The following is a 15216-nucleotide window of genomic DNA, read 5'->3' as shown; positions in this document are numbered from 1 at the left end:
TGTCCTATCCAACAACAACAATAACTACAACAATAAAACGACAAGGGCAACAAAAGGGAATAAATAAATAAAATAAAATATTTTTTAAAAAAAAGAAAAATAAGATGGTCTCCAGGAGGAGTGGATTCACAGTGCAGGCTCAATAACCCTGGAGGCAAAAAAAAAAAAAAGAAAGAAAGAAAGAAAGAAAAGAAAAGAAAAAGAAAAGGAAGCAAAGAACTATAGACTGAACTCTAAGGACAATGGTGACAGATACCTTCTAGGGTTTCATCACATTACCACTGCCCCCAAGTCTCTTGCCTGTGTCTGACTGGGTTGGTTCAGTGAAACTGTAATGCTCATCCTTCCCACCCTCAACCCCTCCAGGAGTTTGGCATGGAGTTGAACTGGATGTCTGAGTGATAATAGTCCGTCTGGTGCAGTAAAATTGATCTTATCCTGTCAATGCCCATGTCCAGTGGAGAAACTATTACAGAATCCAGAATTTCCATATTCTGCACTCTAAAAAGAATTTTAGTCCAGACTTCCAGGGAGGGAGAAATGTTAGGGGAAGATGACTATGAGGCTTTAAAAACAAATTTCATTAGAACCCAAAGAGAAGAGGGGGGAAAAGTAAAAACATTCAGAAGTAATGATAGGTGGTTACGGTATGACTTAGAAAGGAAGAGAAGGTAGGACCATAGGAAAAAATGGGGAATAGGTAGATCGATAAACAGATAGATAGACAGACAGACAGACAGACAAGACAGACAGAGAAATAACAGTCAACCTTTATCTGTGACTTTGGGAGAACCACTGCAGTTTCCATTGGAGGAAAGGGAGACACAGAACTCTGGTGGTGGTACCCCTGTTATCATGTAATTTTGTAAATCAATGTTAAATCACTAATATAAATAAATAAATAAATAAATCTTTTTAAAAAACTGGTCATGTGGATTCATCCTTCCAAAGTCTGCTCTCGTCTGCTCTTATGATTTCCAATGTGTGATATTCCAAGAACTCAGATCTGTCTTATGAGGGTGTTTGTCATGATCTTGTATTTTATGCTTACTAAATAGCAGCCTGATAGTGGAGATGCAGCTCTAATTCTGACTGACTATACATGTACTAATTTCATCAGGGGGTGATATAACATCATCCGTCTCACAGTAGATCAGCAATCTGATATTGTGAAAGACTTCATTCATAATTTTTCCCATTGATATTAAGTAGAAATGTGAAAAGCACCAGAAGTCAACTCTGACTGTGTAGGTTCCATGGTGCCTACAAGTGCCACAGCCATAGCTTATACAGGTTGTGAGTCCTCCTAAAACACCCCATCATTGATGCAAGGACAGCCAAGGGCAGAGCTGTGACCTGAAGAGTAAGAGTCCACCCCACTCAAGAGAAGAGCCTCTTTAGGAGCCATAGATTCTAAATCTAGGTGACAAGAAGCTGGTCAGCTGCCCTGCTGCTGCTCCTGTGAGTAACCTGAGCATAAGATCTGCAGTCGAAGACCAGAGTTTGCCAAAGGATGGGAAGCAAAGTCAGAAGCAATTGATCAGGGTATATGGGTTTGCTGAGTCAGGGGAGTCAGCACCTTGAGCAATGACAGTGAAGGGTTCTTCACTGACAAGTTGAGCACTCCATGGGGCAGACACTGTGACGAGTCTGATCTCAGAAAATTTTCTGAAGCCACTAGGAATGAATGGGCTGACCATTAAACATCTGATGACCCTGAGCCTGTCCCTCTAAGTCTCACCTGGCAGCCCCAGCCTCAATCCTGAGTGCTGATGGTGCAACTCTGCTGCCCCCTGAAGGCAGAGGAGAACTCAGATTCGGAAAAGGGAGGGGACTTGGATATGGAGTTCTGGTGGTGGGAATGGTGTGGAATTCCACCTCTCTTATCATATGGTCTTGTCAATACTTCCATTTTATAAATTAAAAAAGGGGGAGGAGCAAACAAAAAAAGAAAAAAAGTCATTCTAGGGCTCCTATCCCCTGAGAACCTAACTCTGTGCCAGCTCTGTCTTTATGTTCTTCCCAGATTTGCAGAGAAAGGTCACATGTGTTGTGTAGTGCTCAGGGGGTACTGGTGTGAGAACCATGACCTTTGACTGAAATGCCACACTGTGGTGTTAGTGTTGTCAGAGGAACACAGGAAAACAAAAAAAAAAAAAAAAAAAAAAAGCAAGAAAGAAAGAAAGAAAGAAAGAAAGAAAGAAAGAAAGAAAGAAAGAAACTGCCCTTTGGCAAATGTTTGGGGTTCCTAGAAACCTTGTGATACACTACAGGGACCTGGGCTTTCCCGTGTATGCAAGAGCCAAATCTGATGCCATTTTTACCCCAGTTAGGACAACTGGGACCCATGGTTCTGGGAAGAATCTCAATGTGCTCTTGAATCACAACAATAGTGATAGTTAAACTATTGTGTTTAACTATTGTGTTCACCCTTCTCAGTGTGCAGTAGGGAATTTCTAAACTAGCCTCACTGTCTATATATTAGGCCCAGAGACACTCAGTTCCAGAGAAAGAGAAGTGGGAAAGTTCATGAGTGAACCTAAGGATCCTTGACTCAGACCATGGATTATTCAGGGGCAGTATTGACCTGGGCAGGAAAGAGGAAATGTGAGGATGCTGGGTTTTGAGTCTCCAATCTCAATGCTGTGCCACTGTCATTCTTAGATTACTAAAGAGATGCTTCAGGCTATCCTTAGTATGTCAGGCAGTTGTGCACAGGGTAGAACTGGAAAACTCGTGTGGGAAGACTCTTTGGTTGCAAGGTCTTGCGCTGCATCTGTTGGTGAAGTGTGCAGCACTGGATATACCAGTGAACAGTATCTGAGAATGAAGAGGGGGAGCAGGTGAGGGCCCACAGCATGGTGGAGATCCAGAGCTCTGTCTCCATAATCCAAGCCAAGCCTGCTGCCTTCCCTCCCTCACACAACACTTACTAATCACCATGAAAATAATCTTTTATTCAATTGATGTGGAGAACAGTGATTTTGGATGTTAGATGAATCTGGTTCATGTTTTTGCTTTCAAGTGACAGCTCTTAGAGGGGAGTCCTGTCATTGAAAAAAATCTCAAATTATAAAATTGTAGAGAGACGAGGGAGACACAAATAGAAATTCTATTCTGTTTTTCATGAAATATTCAGTTTGGATTTATTTATTTATTTTGACAAGTACACTTACAATTATACATCTGAAAGTCTCTTCTTCTCCTTCTTCTCCTTCTCCTTCTCCTTCTCCTTCTCCTTCTCCTTCTCCTTCTCCTTCTCCTTCTTCTTCTTCTTCTTCTTCTTCTTCTTCTTCTTCTTCTTCTTCTTCTTCTTCTTCTTCTTCTTCTTCTGGTTTTAATTCCTATCTACCAAATGATATATGTCCTTGAGAATGAAATTTTATATATTTCAAGGATACTACAAGTAAAAATATCATTAATTTTCTGATTTTCTACATATTTCCAGAAAGATGGCTATTTCATTATGAACTTTATACTGACTCACTGCAGACTATTGTGTACTTTTGCTTTCAGGTATATATTTTGCCCTAATTTATGGATACGTGTGTATATATGCTCTATCTCACGGGGCCTGGTCTATATCTAGGTTTGGGGACTTTGTTAGGAAGTAAACCACCAGGAATGGAATTAGAGAATCTTATGAAAGGAAAGATCTCACCCGAGTAAAGAGGCTGAAGGGTTGACAATCCATGCCTGACACCTCTGGACACAATCTGAAGTGAAGCATGCTGAGGTGGTACTCCTTGTGTTGATTAGGTTGGGATCAGCGGATGCAATATCATTTGGTATGAGGTGAGAGAAGCATGCAGGAAAGTGAGCCCCACTCTATAGGTTCCAGGACTGGGGGAAATATAGACTCTGAAGTACCTATATTAAGGCTTAAGAAGGCAATAGATAGTCATTGCTATAATCACATTATTTGGCAGTTGGGTTAACTTTGAAATATCCCTTTGTTAGTATTTGCTGTATCATACACAACATCACCATAATTTATGTCCTTTGACATTATTTGTATATAGCTGTGCCACCAGTTGCTTCTGTTCTCCCTGGTCTAAGCTTTTAAGAGAGTCAACACATCAAAGACTCAGCCTATGTATTAAAAAGACTTAGTCTATGCTTTAAAAAGTTTGAGACATTCAATCAATTTTCCCCTCTCATATTAATTAAATAGTGATTTATATGACTACAAATTAATAGGGGTGTACATAAACACCATTCCCACCATCAAAAGAATGTGTCCCATCCCATCCCCCACTGCCCAACCCTCCCACCCACCCCACCCCTGACTCGTGAAGCTGAACATCCACCCTCACCTTCAACCCAGGGCTTTTTACTTTGGTGCTTTTTACTTTTGGTGCCAAACCCAGTGGTTTTTAAAGGTTTAGGGTCCTGAAATCTTAATCCACGGTGCCTCCAAGAGTCCTCAGGCTGAATGCCATCACACGCACTTTGTGAGTTGACTCATATGACTGTAAGTATTTAATAGGTGCTAAATTTTAGTAGTAAAATTATTGTAGTATAGACCCATTTATTTTCAATGATATCACCTTGTTTTCTGTTAAAATGCAAAGTTACTTTAAGTTTTAAGTTACCCTCTGGGGCAGTCCATATGCTTATCAAGGATCTATACCAAGTGGTAATAGGTTAGTTTTTTTACAGAAAATTTTTAATCCACACTGAAGTATTCATTTATTCCAGGAATGCTAGCTAGACGAGTAGGTTACACAGGGGATTGCTTTTATTAATATATCTATTTATACAGATGATCACACAGTGGTGATGTCAGCATCAGCATGAGACCACAGGGGACCCAGATAGGAAACTCGTTCAGAGGAAGTACTTAGGAAGATTCTTCTCACAGGCGTTTTTCTCCAAACACAAAGACTCATTTATATTTGCAGGCAACAAACACCTCTGTGGAGCTAGACTACTAGATATTCTCAGCCTCCAAGTAAATTTTAAATCCTATGTGACGTACTTATTTTTTAAGAATATTTTGCTACTATTTTAATGAGAGGAAGATGTGGAGAGAAAAATAAAAAAGAAAATAAAAAAGAAAAATTCCAGAGTACTGCTTATCTCTGGCTTGTGGTGGTGCTATGAATTGAAGCTGGGATGAGAGTCTCAGGCTTGAAAGTCTTTTGCATAAGCATTAAATGGTCCCCCCACAGTCCCAAGTACTTATATTATTGAGCTAGGTGGGTAAGAGTTGTTAAAAGAAATTTACATGGGGAGTCAGGAAGTGGCACAGCGGGTGGGTTAAGCGCAGGTGGTGCCAAGGGCAAAGACCAGCTTAAGGATCCTGGTTCGAACCCCTGGCTCCCCACCTGCAGGGGAGTCGCTTCACAAGCGGTGAAGCAGGTCTTCAGGTGTCCATCTTTCTCTCCTCCTCTCTGTCTTCCCTTCCTCTTTCCATTTCTCTCTGTCCTATCCAACAACGACAACAATAAAACAACAAGGGCAGCAAAAGGGAATAAATAAATATTTTTTTTAAAAAGGAATTTACAATGCTATTTAAATCCACCTGACAACTGAGGAAATTGCAGCTCCTTATTAGGGTATCCTAAAGTATTTTTCTTCAGTTTTGTCCTTCCACAAAATATATTCTTTATATTTCATGTGTGGTAATTCTTTTAATAATTTTTATTTATAAAGTGAAAATATTGACAAGACCATAGGTTAAGAGGGGTTCAATTCCACACAGTTCCCACCACCAGAACTCCCTATCCCATCCCCTCCCTTGAAAGCCTTCCTATTCTTTATCCCTCTGTGAGTATGGACCCAGGATCATTGTGGGGTGCAGAAGGTGGAAGGTCTGGCTTCTGTAATTGCTTTTCCACTGAACACGGGTGTTGGCAGGTCAATCCATACTCCCAGCCTAGTGGGGCAGGGCTCTGGGGAAGGCAGGACTCCAGGACACACTGGTGGGGTCGTCAGCCTAGGAAGGTCCAGTGGGCATCATGGTAGCATCTGGAACCTGTTGACTGAAAAAGAGTTAAGATACAAAACAGAACAGATTGTTGACTGATCATGAACCGAAAGGCAAGAATATTGCAGATGAAGATTTGGGTCTCTGTTTTGGAAAAAAGTTAGTAGGTATATTCCAAGGAGCCCATGACTTTACTAGCTTTTGCCTGAGCCTGCCATCTGATATGCAGGTGGACCCAAGTTATTGTCTGGGGAGGTGGTTATTCTCATTACAACTTGATGAAGAGAAATCTCAGCTAGCTGGTTACAGATTGAAGAAAACTAACTGCTTTTATAAGTAGCACAGTAAATGATAGTTGACTTGACTAATTAGCTAAATGTTTGCTATCTGTACCCAGTCTGGCTTTCATCAATACCGAGCAATAAAAGAATTGACAATCTCTAAATCAAAAACAATTGAACTTGAGTCACTCAGAAAGATGATACAAGTTTGAGGAAGAAATTATCCTTAGGCAGTGTACTTCCCAGTGAGAGAACTATTGATTTCCCTCTCCTGGAATAGCATTATTCAGTCTTGAAACCTGGGAGGCACGAAGAGTTGATTAGAGAGATGTATAAAAGATAATAGTACAGATTAGTGAGTCCACAGCTTCTTTTAGGAAGAAACAGTTCCAGGCTCCTGTGTCAGGTGGGTTTGCAGAGAATCTGAGACATTTTGATTTCCTTTGAAGTTCTCCCCTCCGGCTGCCAACATTAGCATAGTAGCCCTGTTACAGAGGATATGACACTTGTTGGAGACTCAACAATTATTAAGTTTTTCTGCTTTGCAAATGCAATTGTTTTCTGTTCCCCTTTGCTTGTGTCTAGAGAAAGTTTGAAAACAGGATGTTTATGAGGTGAACCACTATGGACTTTCTTAATGGAGTTTCTTGTTAGCTTCTTGGCTCTTGCCATCACCTGTCTCACTACTTAGAGCAGAGATTTTAGATGGGAGGTGATTGGTCTGATGAGGAGGTGGGGTCTCTTAAAGAGCCATATACATAACCTTTATTGAGGTCAGTAAAATTTCTTTTTTTCTGGGAGTTGGGCGGTAGCGCAGCGGGTTGAGCACATGTCGTACAAAGCGCCAGGACTGGCGTAAGGATCCCATTTCGAGCCCCCGGCTCCCCACCTGCAAGGGAGTTGCTTCACAAGCAATGAAGCAGGTCTGTAGGTCTGTCTATCTTTCTCTCCTCCTCTCTGTCTTCCCTCCTCTCTCCATTTCTTTCTGTGTTATCCAACACCAACCACATCAATAATAACTACAACAATAAAACAACAAGGGTAACAAAAGGGAATAAATATAATAAAATAAAATCTTAAAAAATTTCTTTTTCTATACTGGCATGACCTTCATATATTCTCCATATCTCTAGCTGTTCTACCTCAGTTCCTTCAGAGGTGAGTGGGCACTGAACATGTCAAACCTGTGAAGTCCTAGGTGACAACACACTGTGTCTGAGTACAACTTATAATTCATTCTATTCAGAAGGCTAGGTTTTCACTGGAGCCTAGAACCTCAGAAAAACAGCTGATGAGTGGTTGTGGGGATGAATCCTAAACAGTGGCCTAAGGAGGATACATTCATCGCTACATTCAGGTCCATTGTCACAAGGAAATTTAAAAATGAATACCTTACACTGTCAGGTTTCAATATCTCTGTGGCTCAATTGTGTGATTCCCCAAGTTAAGAGACTAAAATTTGCTGTTATCCAACTGAAATCCTGACCCAGAAAATACCAGGAACCCTGGCCCTGCCACCCCCATCCCTTCTTCATACCCCTGTGCAGGGTCGTCAGGGCTGAGAGGAGAATATCCTAGTTCTGGGACCTGAGACAGACCAGATCATTGCTATGTCTACAGTTCTCAGGTTGCAGGAGAGTGTGACCCAGGCAGTAAAGGGGCTTTTGTCACACTTCCCCATCTGCCTGTGTCACTGTGAGTTTGAGCACCGGTGTCCCACTGTTGACAGTAGTAGTCAGCCTCATCATCAGCCTGGGCTCCACTGATGGTCAGGGTGGCTGTGCTCCCTGATCTGGAGCCAGAGAAACGATCAGGGATCCCTGACGGTCTGTTACTACTACCATACATGACTTGCACTGGGGCCTGGCCTGGCTTCTGTTGGTACCACTGAGCAGAATTACTCAGTCCCTGGCAGGTGAGCTTGGCTGTCTGCCCTAAGGCCACAGACAATGAAGATGGCTGAATCAGGTTAGAAGAGGTCACAAAACCTACAAGAAAGGAGAAAAGATGCGAGGATGAGGGTGAGGGTCTCATTCGTAGAGTTCACATCCCTGTAGGGTTCCCTGTGCTGAGATAATTGAAGGTTAGGTTCAAACTGCTCTTAGGTGGTGTAAATTTTGTGGGGAAGGGGTGGGGGGAAGCACCTGTGCAGAAGAGAAGAGGGAAGAGACAAGTCCAGGCCATGGTGGAGACCCCTAAGGATCTTCCTGTGAATACACAGCAACAGAATGGCTTTTAGGATCTCTCTTATCTTCTGTTGAATGCAAATCTACTTCCTTTTTTTTTTTCTTTTGACCTTGCAGAGTATTTGACTGCTCAACTGAAAGTAGCTGAGATTAAGTCAGACTACAACAATGATCACTAATCAATGAGGTGTCACATGTTACAAATCACAGGAACCCAGGTTCAAGTCTCTGGGTCCCCACCTGCAGAGAGAAAGCTTTGCGAGTGGTGAAGCAGTGTGGCAAATGTTTCTCTTTCTCTCTCCTTTCCTATTATTCCCTTCCCTCTCTATTTCTGGTTGTCTCTACCCACTAAGTAAAGATAATAAAAAAGAAAACAATAAAAAGAACCAGGTGGGCATGGATGTGTGTGATTTAATGTGAGGTTTGATGTATTTTTTTCACTTTATTTTATTTATTTTTCTCCACTTCTTACTGGGGGGTTAATGGTTTACAGTCAATAATAAAATACAGTAACAAAAAATAAAATACAGTAGTTTGTACATATATAACAGTTCTCAGTTCTCCACATAATAACTCAACCCCTTCTAGGTCCTCTGCCATCATGTTCCAGGACCTGAACCCCCACCCTAGAGTCCTTTACTTTGGTGAAATATACCAACTCCGGTCCAAGTTCTGCTTTGTGTCTTCTTATTTTTCAACTTCTTTTATTAAATTTATTATTCACGATTTAATAATGATCAACAAGATTATGGGATAAAAATGGTACAATCCATACAATTCCCACCATCAGTGTGCCATATCCCATCCCCTTCATTGGAAGGTTCCCTATTCTTTATCTTTCTGGGAGTATGGACCAAAGATCTCTAAGGGGTACAAAAGGTCAGAGGTCTGGCTTCTGTAATTGCTTCTCCACTGGACATGGGCTTTCACATTTTTGATATATTTCTTTATCTTTCTCAAAACTCCCTTTCCTCAAATGTAATCACTGGAGGAAAGACCCCACTAGAGGCACAAGAGGAAAGTCTTTTGTCAGGAGAAAGTCTCTGCAGATCCTTGATCAAAGCAACCCTTTACTGGTCTAGAAGGATGAGTGTGGGGTAGACACCTCAGGAGCTTCCCAGAGGTAAAATGAAAGCAGCCTCTGTGCATGGATGGAGGGAGAAGAAAGAGGCAGGACACTCCGAACTGTTAGACAGCAGGTTTAATAACAAATGAAGTGGGTAAGGATAAATAGCATAATGGTTATGCAAAGAAACTCTCATGCCTGAGGCTCCAAAGTCCTAGGTTCAGTCCTCCACAACATCATAAGCCAGAGCTGAGCAATGCTCTGGTTAAAAAATAAGAAGAAAGAAAGAAAGAGAGAGAGAGAGAGAGAAAAGAAAGAAAGAAAGAAAGAAAGAAAGAAAGAAAGAAAGAAAGAAAGAAAGAAAGGAAGGAAGATGATGAAGTAACATGAAAACTTATATTGTGGGACCTCCAGCACAAGTTTTCCACACAATTTCCCTGTCTTAATGTTTTTATTTATTCATTTTTATTATCACAAGGAATCCATTCTTCTGGGCTAACTTTCAGATAGGGGAAAGAGGGGGGCCAGGGGAGATTGGGAGAGAGATGATAACACAACATTTAACTTTCCTCCAGTGTGGTGCAGATAGGGTTCGAATCTAGATCAAGTACAGGGCAAAGACTGACCCCAGTCTTAAACTGTTATGTGATACTTAAACTGAGATTCAAGTTGGGTCTCAAATGATGGAAGTTGAACCCCCAAGTGAAATGAGTTTGGATAGTTTTCTATAGCCTATTGGAAGGGAATCGTCAGAGGTAGATAGATAAGCTGTTGACCTTAACTTCAGAAGTTAAAGCCAGTCTGGAAAAAGAAAGACAAACTTTGGAGTTCAAATCACCACCCCCTCCCAGGGTCTTACCATTTGGTGTTACAACGGGCGTTCATTTAGACCCACTATAAGCTTTTTTATTAGAAAGAGCAATGGTTCTTAGGCAGGGAAGAGTTATGAGAAGTGGGAAGAGTTTTGAGCCTTCAACATCTCTCTGATTTATTTATTCCTAGCTCATGGCTTCCCTGTCCTCACTCATTTTGTATACAGAGTGTATACAAAGTTGACGCTCCCGGGAAGAAAAGACTACATCTCAGTTAATTGATGCTGGCTTCACAGTGCAGATTTGAATGGAAATTAAAACAGATTTCCCTTCATAAAAAAGGACCTGGGTTCAACTGCAGAGAGGAAGCTTCACAACTGGTGAAGCAGTGCTGTAGGTGTCTCTCTTTCACCCTCTCTATCTGCCTTTTCCATCTCAGTGTCCCTCCATCTCTATTCAGTAAATGAATAAACTTTTCAAAAAATTAAGGTCCTGTGGACACTGGTGAAGTCATCTTTGGACATGATTCACAATCTAGCACAGCTGAAAAAGCCCAACCAATTAGAATGAAAATATGAGAAGGGGAAACAGGAACCTGAGATTATATGCATCCAGATGACATAAGATCACTTGGGAATTTATGACTGCTCATGTCTTTTCACCTAAGAACCATGAATCCTCTTTACCTACTAGACTAACCAATCACAAGAGATCAAGTCAGTTCACACAGACAAGAACTGGCTAATCACAGACAAGGGAGTGAAAGGAATAAAGACAACAACAAAACCTGAGACTGCAGGCATGTGAGGCATTTTATTTCTTCAGAGACTGCCCACTTCTTGAAAGCATTCTGTACTCTCTCATTATTGCTGCCTTGTTTTCTTTATGAACTCTGACCACATTTGTTTCTGTTTTCTTCATTTGCTTTTGATAGAGATGGAGAGGCAGAGAGATAGAGATAGAAAGAGGGTGACAGACCACAGCACCAAAGCTTCCTTCAATGATGTGGGAGCCTGGATCGAACCTGGGTTGCACACATGGCAAAGCAGCACACTATCCAAGTGTGAGATGTCACTGGCCCTCTGATCACAGTTCATAATACACCTTCTTGTGGAAAACTGACAGTGGCTATTGTCTAATGTTTTCATTGTTAGGGTAAGGACTTGAAAGACTCAAGACGCCCTGTACTCCCAAGGCTATAAAACTGCCCCATGTTGTTCTGAAACAGACACTCTCACAAGTACACGGGTTCAATACTGGACTTCACTCTGACCTCTTTCACTGATCTCAGTGTAGGATTCCCTTAGGACTACTAGTGTAGGTAACCACACCACTGGATGCTTGGAAGACTTTGACCTATGAAGAAAAAGAGTAGCAAGAGTTAGAAGAAACCCCAGTCAATGGTGGAAGGGATTTCCAGGTGCTCTACCCTGAGGCTGCCTGGCTGCACTGGCCCCTCCAAGCTCTTGTCTTTTCCATTCTTACATAACTCAAAAAGCACACGTGGCTCCAATGCCCAATATATAGGCTGTAGTCTAATATGGGCCCTGAGCCCAATGGACACATGCTGATAATTTCTTGAGTTAAGAAGAAGGGTCAGGTGTGAGTTTTGGTGTGGGTGTCGACTCATAGAAGTGCCTTCAAAAGGAGATTCTGTCATGATCATTTTACTTTAGCATGGCCAAAGGGACTGAATTATGAGAAGAGTCCCCAAACTAGGTCCCTGGTGCCTCAGTATAAACGTCCACTTACATGTATACTTAGTTTAACCCAATGAGGACTTTTGAGATTTAAATAGATACCAAGACTCTTGGTGATTATTATATGAGCACACTTGAGCTGACATTCAAAATCACCCAACAGCAACTCTCTCATCAAGAAACAGAGGAGGGATATGTAGAAAAAGATGTATGTTTTAATGACATTAAGACTTTAGTGGAATGTGAGGTGAGTCCTCTCTCTCTCTCTCTCTCTCTGTGTGTGTGTGTGTGTAAACACACTCCCAAAATTTTATATTAAAATTAATAGTGAATCAATATTTATTTATAATTTTTTGTGAGAAAGAAAAAGAAACCAAAATATCACTCTAAAATATGATGGGGGTTGAACACATGGCCTAGGTATATGCATAGTATCCACTTCCAGATTTTATTAACTCAGAATCCCAATACCCCCAGAATGCCACAAGTGGGTTAGTATTCTAGGAATTATGTTAAGGCTATTGCCCAAGGAGTATGTAGACTTCATGGAAACCAAAGTCTTTCTTGCTTGTTAAATTAATTTCAAAAGGAGTGTGTTAGAAAACCAGCCTTTAAAGCCTTAGTAGCCAGCCTAGAGAAACTAACCAAAACCTAAGACTGTAACGCCCTCATGTTTAAGAAAACTTCAGAACAACCAAGTTTATGTGCTTTACTTCACTTTCTCTTTAATAAACACAGTTCCGGGGGCACCTGGTGACTCACCCACCCATTACACTTTACTTGTAACCATGTGGAAAGACCCAGGTTCAAGAATCCTGCAGGGGGAAGATTCACTCACGAGCAGTGGAATAATGCTATGGGTATCTCTCCTTCTCTCTGTATCTTTCTGTTTCTCTATTTCTCGCTTTCCATAAAAAAAGAAATGTCTTTCAAGAACAATAGAGATTTGTACAGGCACCAAGGCCCACAATCCTTGTGGGGGAAAAAAAAATCTTTCATTGTTTACCTATATTTTGTCTTGTTGGACCTGTGTCATTCCTGAGTGCAGTTTTAGAAGAGTGCAAGTACTCCCCTGGTCACAGGAGCAGCCCTCTGAAACATTTCTGTACTCTACTAGCTCATATCATTGTGTTAGGATTTATGTGTGCACTGGGAAGAAAAAACTCATCGTGCAGAATCTGTGCAGAGATGGAGAAGCAGGTGTGGGTTTCAGTGTGGGAGTGGATTCAACTGTAGAGGTGTTTTCAAAGGGAACAGAAATAAACCCTTTGCCCAAGAGCACACCCCAGGAGACTTGGCTTAATTAAGGCTCTGAAAGTAGAACCCACAATGCCCCCTGGAGTGCTCCGAATGTGCTCACATTACACAACTTTCTAATGAACATAGATGACTTCAGGGCACTTAATAGTTGCTGGACTTCCTGATAAACTTACTGTAGTATAGATGCATGTTGATATTCAATGATGCACACCTGAAATGTGTATACTGTTAAAATGCTTTTTTTTTTCATTTTTTGATTTGTGATTAATAGTGGGTTATAGGATGGTAAGATTACAGTGCCTAGTTCCACACCACACCTACCACCAAAGTTCTGTGTCCCCCACCTTTCTACTTTCCAAAGATAACCACCATAGTTTCACAAGTCTTAGAAACAGTTTGCTTCTGGTTTTTTATTTGATTGCTTTGGTTTTTTTTTTTCTTTTCTGCAAGTTTATGAGTATCAGTTCTCTAGATTCCACATATGAGTGAGATCATCTAATAGCTGTCTTTCATTTCTTTAAAATGCATTATTTTATTTTTTAATATTTATTTATTCCCTTTTGTCACCCTTGTTGTTTTATTGTTGTTATTGATGTCATAGTTGCTGGATAAGATAGAGAGTAATGGAGAGAAGAGGGGAAGACAGAGAGGGGGAGAGAAAGATAGACACCTGCAGACCTGCTTCACCGCCTATGAAGTGACTCCCCTGCAGGTGGGGAGCCAGGGGCTCGAACTGGGATCCTTATGCCTGTCCTTGTGCTTTGTGCCACGTGCGCTTAACCCACTGTGCTACCATCTGACTCCGTAAAATGCATTCTTACAGAATCCAGTTGGGTGTACCAGGTAGAATGCACACATTACCATGAGCAACGACTCTGTTTCAAGACTCCAGTCTTTGTCCTCACCTATAAGACAAAGCTTCTTGAACAGTGAAGTAATGCCATAGCCCACCCCCCCACACACACTTCCCTCTCAATTTCTTTTTTAATTAATTAATTTATGTATTATTGTATAGAGATAGAAATTGAGAGGGGAGGGGAACACAGAGAGGGAGAGAGACCAAGAGACACTTGCAGCTCTGCTTCACCACTCATGAAGCTTTCCCCCTGCAGGTGGGGACCAGGGGCTTGAACACCTAACTAGCTACACCACCACCCAGCCCCAGAGGGTGAGATTTCTTAAAGGCCCATACACACAACCTTTATTATTGTCTATTGTCGATTTCTTCTATAATTAACAGTACTCTCACAGGGGCCGGGTGGTGGTGCACCTGGGCTAAGCGCATGTATTACAATGCACAAGGATCTGGGTTTGAGCCGCCGGTCCCCACCTGCAGGGGGAAAGCTTTATGAGTGGTGAAGTGGGGCTGCAGGTGTCTCTATGTCTCTCTCCCTCTCTATCAACCCCTTCCCTCTTAATTTCTGGCTGTCTCTATCCAATAAATAAATATAATTAAAATTTTTTTAAAAAAACGGTACTCTCACTAGTTTGCCTCCATTCTCCCAGCAGTAGGTGGGCAGTGAGCATGTCAAACATGAGAGGAACTCAAGTAACACCATAGTATATCTGTTGCAATTTTTAAAAATATTTTCTTTCTTTTCTTTTTTTATATTTATTCATTTATTTATTTTTCCCTTTTGTTGCCCTTGTTGTTTAACATTGTTGTGGTAATTGATGTCATTGTTGTTGGATAGGACAGAGAGAAGTGGAGAGAGGAGGGGAAGACAGAGAGGAGAGAAAGACAGACACCTGCAGACCTGCTTCACTCCCTGTGAAGCGACTCCCCTGCAGGTGGGGAGCCGGGAGCTCGAACCAGGATCCTTAAGCCTGTCCTTGCGCTTTGTGCCATGTGCACTTAACCCACTTCACCACCACCTGACTCCCATATCTGTTGCAATTTTTTCCCATTTTTTTATTCAAAATTTCAGGCTTTCACTGATAGTTGTGAACTCAGGAAAACAGCTGGATAGGCAGTTGTG

At 41.5% G+C, this 15216-nt stretch overlaps 1 protein-coding gene and 2 gene segments (V, D, J or C); all 3 read right to left on the bottom strand.

Moving 5' to 3' along the window:
* LOC103118610 (immunoglobulin lambda variable 8-61-like) overlaps positions 1-15216 on the bottom strand; it is a 583882-nt gene that overhangs the window by 317074 nt on the left and 251592 nt on the right.
* LOC103118591 (immunoglobulin lambda-1 light chain-like) overlaps positions 1-15216 on the bottom strand; it is a 397547-nt gene that overhangs the window by 322173 nt on the left and 60158 nt on the right.
* LOC103118563 (immunoglobulin lambda-1 light chain-like) overlaps positions 1-15216 on the bottom strand; it is a 350334-nt gene that overhangs the window by 332444 nt on the left and 2674 nt on the right. The gene's annotated exons all lie outside the window — the stretch shown is intronic.

The sequence above is a fragment of the Erinaceus europaeus genome, chromosome 6, assembly GCF_950295315.1.
Source record: "Erinaceus europaeus chromosome 6, mEriEur2.1, whole genome shotgun sequence".
NCBI classification, from domain to species: Eukaryota; Metazoa; Chordata; class Mammalia; order Eulipotyphla; family Erinaceidae; genus Erinaceus; species Erinaceus europaeus.
The sequence above is the reverse complement of the archived record's forward strand: the minus strand, read 5'-3'. Positions and strand labels throughout refer to the sequence as shown.